This window comes from Pseudopodoces humilis, chromosome 13 (assembly GCF_049639895.1).
Source record: "Pseudopodoces humilis isolate 2021_Gansu_Grassland_sample_001 chromosome 13, ASM4963989v1, whole genome shotgun sequence".
NCBI classification, from domain to species: Eukaryota; Metazoa; Chordata; class Aves; order Passeriformes; family Paridae; genus Pseudopodoces; species Pseudopodoces humilis.
Window position 1 is genome coordinate 8,537,828 of NC_142212.1, and position 12,496 is coordinate 8,550,323.

General features: G+C 39.5%; 1 protein-coding gene across 6 annotated transcripts in view; it reads right to left on the bottom strand.

Annotated features, from left to right (window-relative positions):
• ERC2 (ELKS/RAB6-interacting/CAST family member 2) overlaps nt 1–12,020 on the bottom strand; it is a 408,254-nt gene extending 396,234 nt beyond the window's left edge. For 5 of the 6 annotated variants that reach the window (XR_015773654.1, XM_088061786.1, XM_088061787.1 and 2 more), the window contains exon 1: nt 11,885–12,020. The gene's annotated coding sequence lies outside the window, so the exon portion shown is untranslated. Of the gene's footprint in view, nt 1–7,408; nt 7,727–11,884 lie in introns of those variants that run through there. The other variant, XM_088061785.1, reaches the window with a different exon arrangement.
• Nucleotides 12,021–12,496: the final 476 nt, after the last annotated feature.

A 12,496-nucleotide genomic window follows, 5' to 3' on the forward strand; every position in this document is an offset into this window, starting at 1 on the left:
CCTGGGTAAACACAACCACGTACAGTCTGTACAAGTTACCTGCCAGTGCTGAGCATTCCTCACTCTCCAGTCCCTTCTGATTCAACTCCACAGAAGCAGGGACGTTTAGTGCTACCCTTTGTTAAAAGTATGAAGCACAAGCACCAACAGCAGTTTCAAAGGTGCATGCAGGGTAAAACACCGAAACACCTCAGCTTTAACTGCCTGAAGGTTCCAGTCCCACACTCCCTGTGTCATTGCTTTGCTGCCCATCTGCTCTATGCAGCTCTTAACATTGGGATTCTATTTTTCATTGATGGGTGGGAGGGTGGATGGTGTGAATCACAAGCAACAAGAGACAAAAAAACAAATTCCAAAACACTGCTTGTCCCCCTTCAGGTTTTTGGTTCTCAACTTCCCTGCACCACAATGACCTTCCCAGGGTACACAGATATTTCTAAAGGCCTGGCAAGCTTTTGGTTTTCCAGAAAAATATTTCCTAACATTTCAGTCCTTGCAGGTATGCAGGTGTCCTGTGTGCTAAATTCTGCATCCTGGTCTGTATTCATCATGCCTTCCATCCTGCCATTGTTAATCACTTGCCTTTTATTCATTCCCTTCTCAATAAGAACTCTCATTTATCAATGCAAGCCTGCATTTACAAACGCCAGTATTTTGTGGAGGATTATTCTAAGGCACAAGGTAAGCCAGGCAAACAGTACTTTTCATTTAATGACTATTAAATAAAAACAATAGCAACCATATGTCTTGATTTTTTTATTAAAATAGTCTCCTTTGGGGAAAAATATTAGAATTTAAAAGCATACAGCATTTCTCGGGATTACTTGAAAGTTACATCTAATTATTAGCACTGTTATTCTTTGCTTTTGTCAGCATTTACCTAAGTTGAATGACTAAATAACTTACAGAAACAATTATAGACTGCACTACCTCTTGAGAAGGTATAGCTTAAAAATAAGCATGATTTAAGAAAACCTAGAAGTTTTCTAGGAAAAATCTGAAAGACTGGACTTTTTCTGACATTCCTATACTGTCATCATTTATACCAATTCTTTGAAACAGGAGTCTGTTCAGCTGGTAATATATATATATAAAATGGATATTGAAGACTAAATTCATTTTAGTAAAATCTAAGAACTGAAAATAGTGTAAAAGGAGATTGACTGAGTTTGTGGTTAGACCTGTAAATTTGTCTATTTTCACATTAAGTACGCTTAAAAATATTCTGTCATTTGAAATTGTGTCATACTTCTAAGATGCATTTATAACTTAATGTTTTAGAAACCAACAGATAGACTCCCACACGATGGAGTACTTTAAATTGAATTCACTAAGGCTACTCCCAGGAATGTTACTAAACACAGGCTTACACATTCGCAAGATAAAGCTATATTTTTCTCTTTTTTTGCTACAAAGCTTCCATTCCATTAAAAAGGCAACAAAATAGTCATAGGATCAGCTACTAAGACTACCTGTGCAGCCTCCAGCAGTTTCTTAGAATACTTAAATACTGGGATATTTAGCAAGCCTAAATATCCATTCTGCATCTTACATTTATTTGATTCTAGAATAGTAAAATGCCTACTCAAACTGCAAAACAAGATGCATATTTGTGTATTCAGCATGCTTTGAAACCATCACAAAAACCTGTAGAACATCTCTCCTCTGTTCTCTTTGCTCAGATACAGGAATATGCACTTTTCAGTACCATGCCAAAGAAAAACTGGCTGTGCTTCAGCCACATCAGATCAAAACTGTCCAAGGAACTTACAGGCTCTGTAAGTGATGCAAGTGATTTAGCAGATTAGCTTTCAATTCATCATAGTATCAGCATCCTGGAACCATTAGAAGACATTGCACTTCAGGAATTGCCTTTTTATTTATTTATTTATTCACCAAAAGAGTTGAAGAGTTCCCCAAGCGCTTGATGGCTGGCTCCTAACTTCACAGCACAGCCCAATCTGCCTTTGGGCTCACACTCAGCTAAGCACAATCACACCAGTTCACAAGTGCAATTTATAAGTCCTCACAGGCATCTGACTTAACATTTGAAGTTGATGACAGATGTTACTGTAACTGTTTCCTTAAGGAGAAACAAATGGGTTGAGCAGATTTCAAATGAGGTCTATAAATGAAAGCTGAGGTACATCATGACTGCCAAGACTCAGCCATCAAAAATAAACTTGCTTTACACAGCAAACTGTCTTCCAGAGAAGCCCCTGAGAGTACCCATTTCTTCCACTATTATTGGATGTAGGTCAACAAAAAGAACTGTGCTTTATTTACCAGATCATATTTGTCCACTAATCTGAATTGTTCACAGAACGTAAGTGGTAAGAAGTGTATTTCAGCAATACATTTTGAGAAAAAGAATGCACTACAGAAAACTTTAAGTCAAAAGCCTCACCATCACAGCAATAACACAGACCTGTGCTGTTTTATAAAGTAATTAAATAATTCAGACACTGCATGTGCCAAGAGGTAATGAAATACATATCTAAGCAGCTTACCAGTAAATTAATTTTACTAACCATGAAAAGCATTTAGATAACACTGAAAACTGAAGGGGCATCAGCAAAATTTCTAGCAGGACTCAACTCCTATTGGACAAAGAAAAACCAGATCCCGAGAATTCAAGTACTGTAGACTCCAAGTCTTGCAATGAAACAATCCAAACATACCAAATACTGTAACCACAAGTACAGACATATTAAACCTCCATGAGGAATTGGAATGAAGAAGCCAAGATGTGCTCTGTAAACCTCTCTATGTATGGAGAAGACTATGTCCCATTACTCAACATCCTGAGTGATCCTAGTTATTCACTTGGAGGGGAAACTGACCCACACTTTACCAATGCTCTGTGCAAAATGCACTTTTAGACTAAATTCAGAAGTGGCAGAGATTTTTGTTACATTTCTTTCACTTCCTTCAAAATAAATTGCACATTATACCCAACTAAGCAATCACTATAGATATTGCTTTCTCTGGTGGCTTCCCACCCCAACTCCACAGTACTTCTAGAAACTACAGCACATCATTTCCACATGTACCTATACAATATATATTTATATATACACCACTTTCATCAATCCTTTTACTCCAATGTCCCACAACATTCCTTATACAATGAGATAGAATTTAGAGTTAAATCACTTTAAAAATCTCTCAATTTTCAATTTTTGTAGAATTTAGCTGCTAGAGTCTACATCTGCACTGCATCTTCAGTTAGAGGAATAGGATAATGAGCAGGACAAAGAGTTGGAAGTATTAAAAAAAATATCGAAGAGTATTTACTGAAAGTAGGGTATTTTAACCAAATAAAACATGCATTGGTCATTAAGAAAGCCACATAAGTGGCTAGTCTGAACATAAGGTAACTAGTCTGAAACATTTCCAGTGAATGCCAGTCTGCAAGACTGCCTTAGAATGAGTATTTAAGAATCTAGAAAACAAATATTGCCTTTCAAAAACCTTAAGATTTCACAGAAAAGCTCCAGCTTTGCTAAACATCCAAAATGTTAAAGACTCCCACACATCCAATCACAACTTGAAACTGACATATACCTCAAATTCTTAAGACACATTCTTTCCGCTTTCCTAAAAGCACAGAAATTCCAGCTCTACATATCTTCCCCATTATTCTCATTTTTAAATAAAGAGACAACACATAACCTGTCCATTGCCAAGTCCACATTTCTATTATCATGAAGGAATTCCAAGTTTCCATGAATAGAAATGTAGCAGTAATGGAGCCTTACCCAGAGAAGAGCTAAAACATCTCAGCTCCTCCTCTCTCCTTTGACAGAGCTCAGCACCTGACAGACTGAAAGGAGATGTGGTTCCTAAGTGTTGCCATTACTTCAAAACAAAACCTGACTACTTAGGATATTCCAAAGCTGGGAATGTAAAAGTCACTATAACTAAATCATAAAAAATCCCTGAAATCAACCACCAAGCAGCAACAAAATTTAAATTCCACAATGCTAATTCATCAGACACTTAATTTCCTCATACAAGCATTGGATATCCATGCTTAGAACCCTCCTTGGACTGCCACAAGTAGTCAACTGCTGCTTTCCAAGGAAATAGTTTGGGTTTTTTTCCATCTTACATACAAGCAGTAACAAACCAACATAAATCCATCTCACTTGATTTCAGAAAGACTATAAAAGATGGTTTCTTTCTATAAAATACTTCACATCTTTAAAAAGTGACTAAAAACAAAATGCTCCAGAAAAAAATTTAAGTGATGTTTCTGCTGATATGCCTTTGTATTTTCTTAATGTGAAAGTATCACTCAAAAGCAGCACTACACAGCTCATTCTCAGAATTTAGTTTCAGCTGTGATCCTCAAAAAGAAATTATAAAGTCATTTTACTTTCAAATAGCTCTTACCCTTTTGCCAGGACTTAGTAAAAAATATAAGCCAGAGTTAGTGTTGCAAAATATAAATAAATTGCAGCAAGCTCATCATTGCTAAGTACATATGAGGTCATTCAAAAATTAAAACCTAAATCACAAAATTATTTTAACACAATCCTAAACCAAACAAATATCACAGATAAGGAGTCACAATTTTTTTTTTTTAAAAAAAGCATCAGAGTAATATTTCCTAGGTGGATCTAAGATCCTCCATATATACATCCCAGGCATTAAAATCTAAATTAAACAGATTATAACAAATTATCATAGTGGATAAAAATATAACAAACACCCTAAGAGATACAGGTGGGGTAACATATGTTGTCTTTGGAAGTGATACACAGGCTGGTTGCCTCACCCTCTTTGAGGGGTTAAAAACCCACTCTTTTTTCTTAGTCATCCTTCAAAGGTCAGTAACAATCATCTTTCTATAGCAAAAGAAAAAAATATCACCTTGAGCATGCTTACACAAAACCATACATGCTGAACAGATAATTCTCTAAGTACCACATATATTTGCCATTCTGAAATGGTTGAATGCGTTCTTTTGGTATTTGGCTGCTAAGAACATGGCCTACACCTTTCTACAGCCTTCAGAGCGGGCAAGGAATAGCCAGAGGGACCGGCATGGACAATGGATCTCACACTACCATCCACCAGAAACTGACAACCCGTAGATTAGAGATGAAGAACCACCCACAGGATAAGAGGTGGTTAGATGGGTCTCCTCCAAATGCTGGCAAACCACAAGAGCAAGGATAATGAGTATAATAAGGCACCCAAACACTAAACATGGAATTTCTCTGTTCCTAACTGGAAGATCTACCCCACCCTGGGTGTGCTCATAAAACACAGCACGAGATTTCTCCACAGCTCAAACATGGCGTTTCAATGGCTGGACAGCCATAAACCCCAGAGATTGCCCATATCTCAATAAACCTTTGGAAGAAGAAATTATGGTTCCTTCACTCACTGGACAGAAAGCCTCTCCTTCCTCCCAGATTCCTCTAGGAGAAGTGAAAATGCTAACTCACCTTGATGCTTTTGAAAGCCATTTTACAAAGAGCTTTCAAACAAAAGTAACACTAGTAAAAATGCTTCCTTTAAGGCACTGAGATGCGGAGTTACCTTCACACACAGCTCTTAACACAGTCTGGGTACCCGCCTCACGAAGCCAAGGCTTGGACTGTAAGTTTCTTCCATCGAGAAACTAAGAAAGCTTTTCCCACAGAAACATATTCCTTAAGGGAACTGGATATGCCACTACACACAGTGTGCAGAAGTAGACCCTGAAAAAAAAAAAAAGGGCCCTTCTCCTCCTCCTCCCATTCGGGCGGAAAGGAACAAACGGGGAATGCACTGCTCAGGCAGATGCGACCGTGAGGGGACTGCGGCTGAGGGAGCTCTGCTGCTGCTGGGGTGTCATGGCTGGTGTTTCCTTCACTTGAGCTGTAGGAGCGTTCGCCATCCCCCTCCCTTCCATGGGGAGAGTCCAAGGAAGTCCCCCAGGCAGAGGGATGGCTCTGGGGTCCCTGTGGGGACGTTCAGCCCTGACACAGCCGCCCGCGGAGAGCCGGGCCGGGAGGGCGGCCGGGCTCCCTCAGCCCTCGCTGCCGAGCGGGAAGGTTGGGAGGACAGTCCCCGATGCTTCGCCCCCACCGGGGCTGGGGAAGGGCGCAGGAGCGCTCCCCCTGCGCCCCCAATCCAGGCTGTGGAGCTCTGCGATTCCCGGGGGAGGGAGGAAAGGAGGAGAGCAGCAGCGCATCTCCAGTATCTCCCCTCAGGGCAGGGCGGATACGGGGGAGCTGCTCCGTCCTCGGCTTGGCCACCGGGAAACCAAGGGCCAGGGGCGAAGCGACTTGATGGAGAGGAACCTCCCTCCCTTCCCCGCCCTCCGAGGAGGGGGAGCGGGAGCGGGGCCTGCGCCCGGCGCGGCTGCGGGGAAGGGGCCGCGATCGAGGCGGCCGCCCTGGACACGCACATGGGGCTGGGCGTTCGAGGATGGAAATAAAAACAAATCGCGAACGGACAATAGTTAAGTGAAACCAGTGATTCAGAAAGCCGACCAGAAAACTAACCCTGGCAAGTAGGATTTGCCCTCCCCTTGGCTGCACTTATTGGCCGCGCTCGTGTGCAACGAGCTGGTATCTGCCAATGCCAGTGGTCGGCCGGCCTGTCCATCACCAGGGAAATAGCAATTCGCCTCTAAGGGAGTAGATTCCCATCCATCCATCACGAGGCTTAGCAGGTAGTCGCCTAGAAATCAATCACACACTAATAAAAAAATAATAATAAAACCCCTTCTCCATCAAATTACTACTATAGTGCTCCCAGAACAATATATATGTATCCTTGGTGAGGTAAGGCGTGGATTTCATCACATGCATCACATCCATCACTTGTCCAGCCTAAAATGATATTTTCTTTAAAAGATATTAAACCAAGCATCATAAAGGAGGGACCCTAGTAAGTATTCATTAATTATATAACTGAGAAAAAAAATCCTGTTAGCGTCTGTTTCCATTTCCCTGCCACTAGAAGGGAACAGAAATCTCTCACCTTTTTCCTGACACGGTTTTTAAAACACCAAACATTATTCATTATTTAGGTATAAAGCTAGGAATTTCCAAAGCTCATCAAATCTATCCTAGAAAACTTTAACAACAACAACATTTTGAAACACTAAGCATAAAAAGAAAAAAAAAAAAATTTAGAGTCCTATGGCTGCTTCTAATAGAAATTGAAAGAGAGGTTTCTGGTTGACGATTCTGTAGGGAGAGGCACTCTGTTACCAGAATAAGATATGCACTTGGTCCCATTTATTACAATGTATTTCCAAAGCGATATAAAAAGCCTATTATTTTGCAAATTCATCTCCAGATTCAGCTACCAGACAGTTATAAAAAGCGATATACAGCATTTCCTTAATCACAGTAAATTTACAGTCACGTATCTCAGCCATATTCTTGCTTAAGCTTCTCACCTTTCAAATCATTGCATCTGCCTTTCGTCCTCACATGGATTTTACAACATCACGTTTAGCTGGCATCCGATTTGCGCGGAGGAAGAGAGCAGGGAGAGCCGGAGCCGCGGAACAGCCGCGAGGGGCTGACCAGAAGGAACCTGCTGCAGTCGGGGAGGCTCGTGTGCCCCTGTCCCTCGTCTTTCCGTCCCTCAGCGAGTCTCCCTCAGTCAGCTGCGAGCCCGGCTGTCTGGGTTGCCAGTCCCTGACTCAACATTCCCAGCATTCCCGAGGAGCCGGGGCTCCAGCGGCGCGGCTCGGAGCCGCCGGGGGCAGCAGCAGCAGCAGCACACGCAGCGCAGCCCGTGATTCCTGCGAGCGTCTGTCTGTCCATTCACCGCCAGCCCGCGGCTTCCAGTCCCCACCCCGAGAACGGCTGCGAGTGTGTTACTCACTGTCAAACAGCCTAAAAATACACCTATAGCTGCGTAAAACTGCAGAGCCTAAATTGCTTTCTCGCCGCGGTTCACCAAAGGCCAGAGATGTTCAAAGGTAGGTGCTTCAGAACATGATGTCTAAAAATCCATTGCTATATGCGTGCATTTACAGAAACAGAAAAAAAACCAGAAATCTGAATCTGTGTTTTGGCTTAAGTGTAAAAGAAGTTAAGATGACATTCAAATTTATTGGTATTTTTCTCAAAAGCAGTATGCAGGAAAAAAAAAAAACAAACCACCACAGATTAGCTTCTATGCTAAGCCTGAAAGCCTTTTCCATAAGAAAAATGCAAACTGCATTAAAATTATTCCTGAGATTTTATTGTTTTTTATTAAGTAGAGTGAGAAAACGTCTATAAACATCACTGGCTTCTCAATCCTAAGAACAGAGGGTTTGTTCCTCTTCTATTTTTCCCTCCTCATTTTTTTTTTTTTTAGTTTAATCACTTTGTATACAATTGCAAGTGATCACCTTCAGGCTTTAGCTTCAATGGACCTTCATACCTTACGCTGCACAAAATTTCACAAACATTTTATGTGTCTCCTCTTGATCTCATTGCAGTCACTGATTTTAAGAACCACTTCAGATCTGTAGTTGCTTTAATATAATTTCTATTTCTCTCTTGCTTACATATTCACCTATAAATGCCCCTATTAAACATTATTGAAAAGAACAACTTTTATGGAATTACTCTTAAAAACTATGCCAAATCAAATTGATTTCAACCAATCATGTTTAAAATTAGCATAATCCTTTTATTACTGTATCTGAATTATCCAAAGCCAGTTGAAATAATTGGTTGTCACAGATATTTATTTGTAGATGCTAGAATGCCATTCCCAGCAGGTTTGTATTTCCCCAGTAAAGAGACACACTCTTAACAGTACCCACCTACCTTAGCTATAAATTGAAGTAGAGGGCAAATACTTTTTCCGAGTTCAAAGTAATGGAATAACCATTATTAAAATGCAAACTTCAATTGCTTTTAAACCTGCACACTTAATTGAAGACATTTCTGTTCAAATAGTTTCAAACCCATGAAAAATATGGACAGAGAAAATCTTTTCCTGGAGAAATTGACAAGAAGGGACAAGGTTTTGTATACAAACAATTTCACTTCATCTGAAAAGCAAACAAAGTATTCCTCAAAAGTTAGCAAGCCTGCATCTGTAAGAAAATGGATAAGCACTACAAATGTGGGTCACTACAGTGAACGCTTCAGAGCACAAGAAGTGGCCATTTTCAGCTTAGCCCTTAATTTGGATTCAGTATGAAATAAGAATCTCTTACAGACCTGTCTCAATATTGCAAAATCCAGTTCTGTCTCAGTGCTGTTAATGATGACAGGACTTTTGTTCTAAGTGGTGTCAGCTGCTGACAGTTTTTTAAACAACGTGTCACACCATTCCTGTCTATATGAAAAGACAAGGAACATCAGGTCCTGCCTTATTTTTTTTGTGACTCATTCACTGGCAAAGACTGAGGTGATAGCCAGCAAAAGCCAGAAGCATCCTGACAGAGGAGCAGTAGCCAAAGAATCACCTTTCCAAGGAATAAGAAATCTGCCATAAGGCTGCCACAATACTGCAATAAATTAAGCTTGCTGTCATTCAATAAACTTTATAGCAGAGTTCATCACAGCCCATCTCAGAGCAGCAGACCCTCTGCAGGGGACTGTCAGCATTACCAGTGCCAAAGAACAGACTATACCCACCATGTATAATACCATTGGAGAGCTTTGTGGGGAAAAAATATTTTGCCAAATTGTATTCAAAAAGACTTGTTAGAAAAATGTGCATCTCAAAAGAAGGGGGGGAAAGTAATCAGAATTTTACAGCTAATCTACTTATTGTATTAGCAGAAACAACATCCATGCAAAGAACCTCAGGGTCACATAATCCAAACCCTTCAATAACATTCATTCCTTACATTCAAGACAATGCTGGAATCCAAATCCACAGGGTAGGATAATAACAATTGTGTCCTTAAGGCTAACTTCTTTGCAGCTGATGAAAGCTCCCATTTCAGTCTAATCACATGACCATCTGTGTTGTCCTCAGTGCCATGATGCAGGTGGGTGCCATTAAGCACAATAAGAGCAAGATCATATCAGGAAACTAGCACTTTTTTCTCTTTCATTTATTATAAGAGGTTTCCATTAACTACTAGACATATCTTTCAGCCAAGTGTTAGAGGAAAGCAGTCTGTTGTAAAACTTAAACCACTATTTATATTATATTATAAACATACAATGTTTGCACTTGTCAACAGTTTCTATCTTCAAATAGATTTTTGGCTAGCAGACTTCAGTTTATTTGTTTTCTACCTTAAAAACACAGCATATTCACAGTTTTTTCTGCTTTCACATTAGGAGCTGTGGAAACCTCACTGAAATTAATGGCAATTTTTTTTTATTTCAATTAGCCCACATTAAGGCCCTAACCAAGTCAAGTAAATATGAAATACAGATTTTCAAGTCTCTTATTTTCCTCCATCTATGCTATACTGATTTTGGAAACAGGAAAGTATAAAACATATTTATTATTACCATTCTGTTTACTTATTCTACGTATAAATAATTCAAAATAACATATAATATATATGGTTACTTACTGTCTTCAATTCCTGTGCATCCCTTCATCTTTCCCAATTCTTTCTTCTCACCTGTGGTACTAAGACTTTAGCAGCAGCTAGCTCCCTTTCATAGTCTGGTGAAAATGGATGTTATTTTCTGCTTAATTTCTTTTAAAACAGAAATAAAAATAGAAGCTTGGTTCCTGCTGTGTAATTCCTAGCAAGCAACTGCAGGTGTGTGCTTTAAAAACCCAGGAAAATATATTTCAGCTTTAGTCATTGAACCTGGCCCCACTCTATTCCTCTGTGCTTCTCTAGTGCTACTTGATTTACACTGAAGGTTACAGAACCAGAAAAACAAAACATATTGCCTTTACCATGATGTGGCGATCAGATTTCAAGTAAGCACTTGTCCAAAATAATTGAAATAAATTTAAATTTTCTGTTGATTTCAGAATGAGGTCCTACCAGTTTAGTCCACAGAGGTGGTGGACTCATCAGTCAGTAACTTATGAATATATAACAACAGTGACTGATGACTCTTAATCAGTTTATATATTCACCTACAAATACCTATCAAACTGAATTACAAAATAGTTTCCACTACATGTTAAGCTTCTGGTTTTGCTTTTCTCATGACATATTACCCAAGTCTCATCATGGTTTTAAAAATGATTAGTATCATTTATTTGTTATTAATTTACATGATCACATGCCTTCCAAAGGATGGAAAAGTGTTACTTGAATATACCTGAACACACAAAAAGCCATTGAGTTATCTGTTCTAATGTATTATAAAGCAAAAAATAAACAAGGAAAATGCACTCTTTTGTAATTACATAATTTAGCAGTTTATTGTACACTGCATAGCCTATATCTATTCAGGACAGAAATAAAGTCACTCTGGCAGATGCCATTAATATCATAATCACAAATAGAGAAAAATACTAAAGTAATTTAACATAAAAAAAAAAAAATCCATCTCACAGAAGTTCTCCAGCTTCCACATCTCAAAACAGGGCTATTAATAGGCTTTTGTACCAACTCTGCAAGGTATTTCAGAGAGTTAAAAATATTTCGTAGGAAAATTCAAACTCCAGGAACTTCTAATAGTATGTAGCAAATACAGCTTAAACATCTTGAACTACATTTAACACTTTAAATTTTATCAATGGCCCTTTATTTTCCTGGTTGGAAACACTGTATTACTGTACTATTGTACACGTGTATATACACAGTGACTGTTATATAGAAACGCTGCTAAATGAACGCTGACTAGTAAAGTCTTAAATGATGATTTCAGGGTTTTTTAATCATTTTAGACACATCAGAGCTAAAATCCAACTGACTTTTCAGTAAGAATTAAGCTTTCAAATGCCAACATCACTCCTGAAAGGTAAATCCAGATACTAAAATTTTACTTACAAGTGTCAACATCAGACATTTCATCTCAAGGCAGCTGAGGTTCTTCTCCAATTCTCCAGTTTCAGGAAACACATCTCCTTCCCTACTTACAATCTCAACCTCTACAGCAAACTTGGCAGGTACAAACACTAGGATTGTAGGACTATTTATCACCCCCAGTCCATCACCTTCTCCCAGCAGAACTACAGAGCAGTTATTCAGTGAGGGAACCTTTTATTGGCAGCACAGGCTTTTCCAATTTTGAGCAGCTGAGTACTGAAGCCTTAATCACATTCACATGGTGGGAGAACAGGGGCAGGACCAAAACTACCTGAGCTGGGGGGGCTCAGCTCTGTCCACCACAGCAGTCCCCAGTGGAACTAAATTTCTGCAGTGAGTAGGGCCCTACTAGATCAACTAAATTCAGGAACAATGCGAAAATAATTAAAAACAGTAGCCTTGTATGGCTGCTTTGAAACTGACAACGAACCTACAGCTGCTTCCCTGCTTTTGTGCTCATTGTGGATTCTGTTGAGGAGCTGCATGACCAACTGACTAACAAGAAACACATTTTACTCACAACAAGATCTCATAACCATTGGATATCCATTTTGTCATTGAGATTGTCAGTGC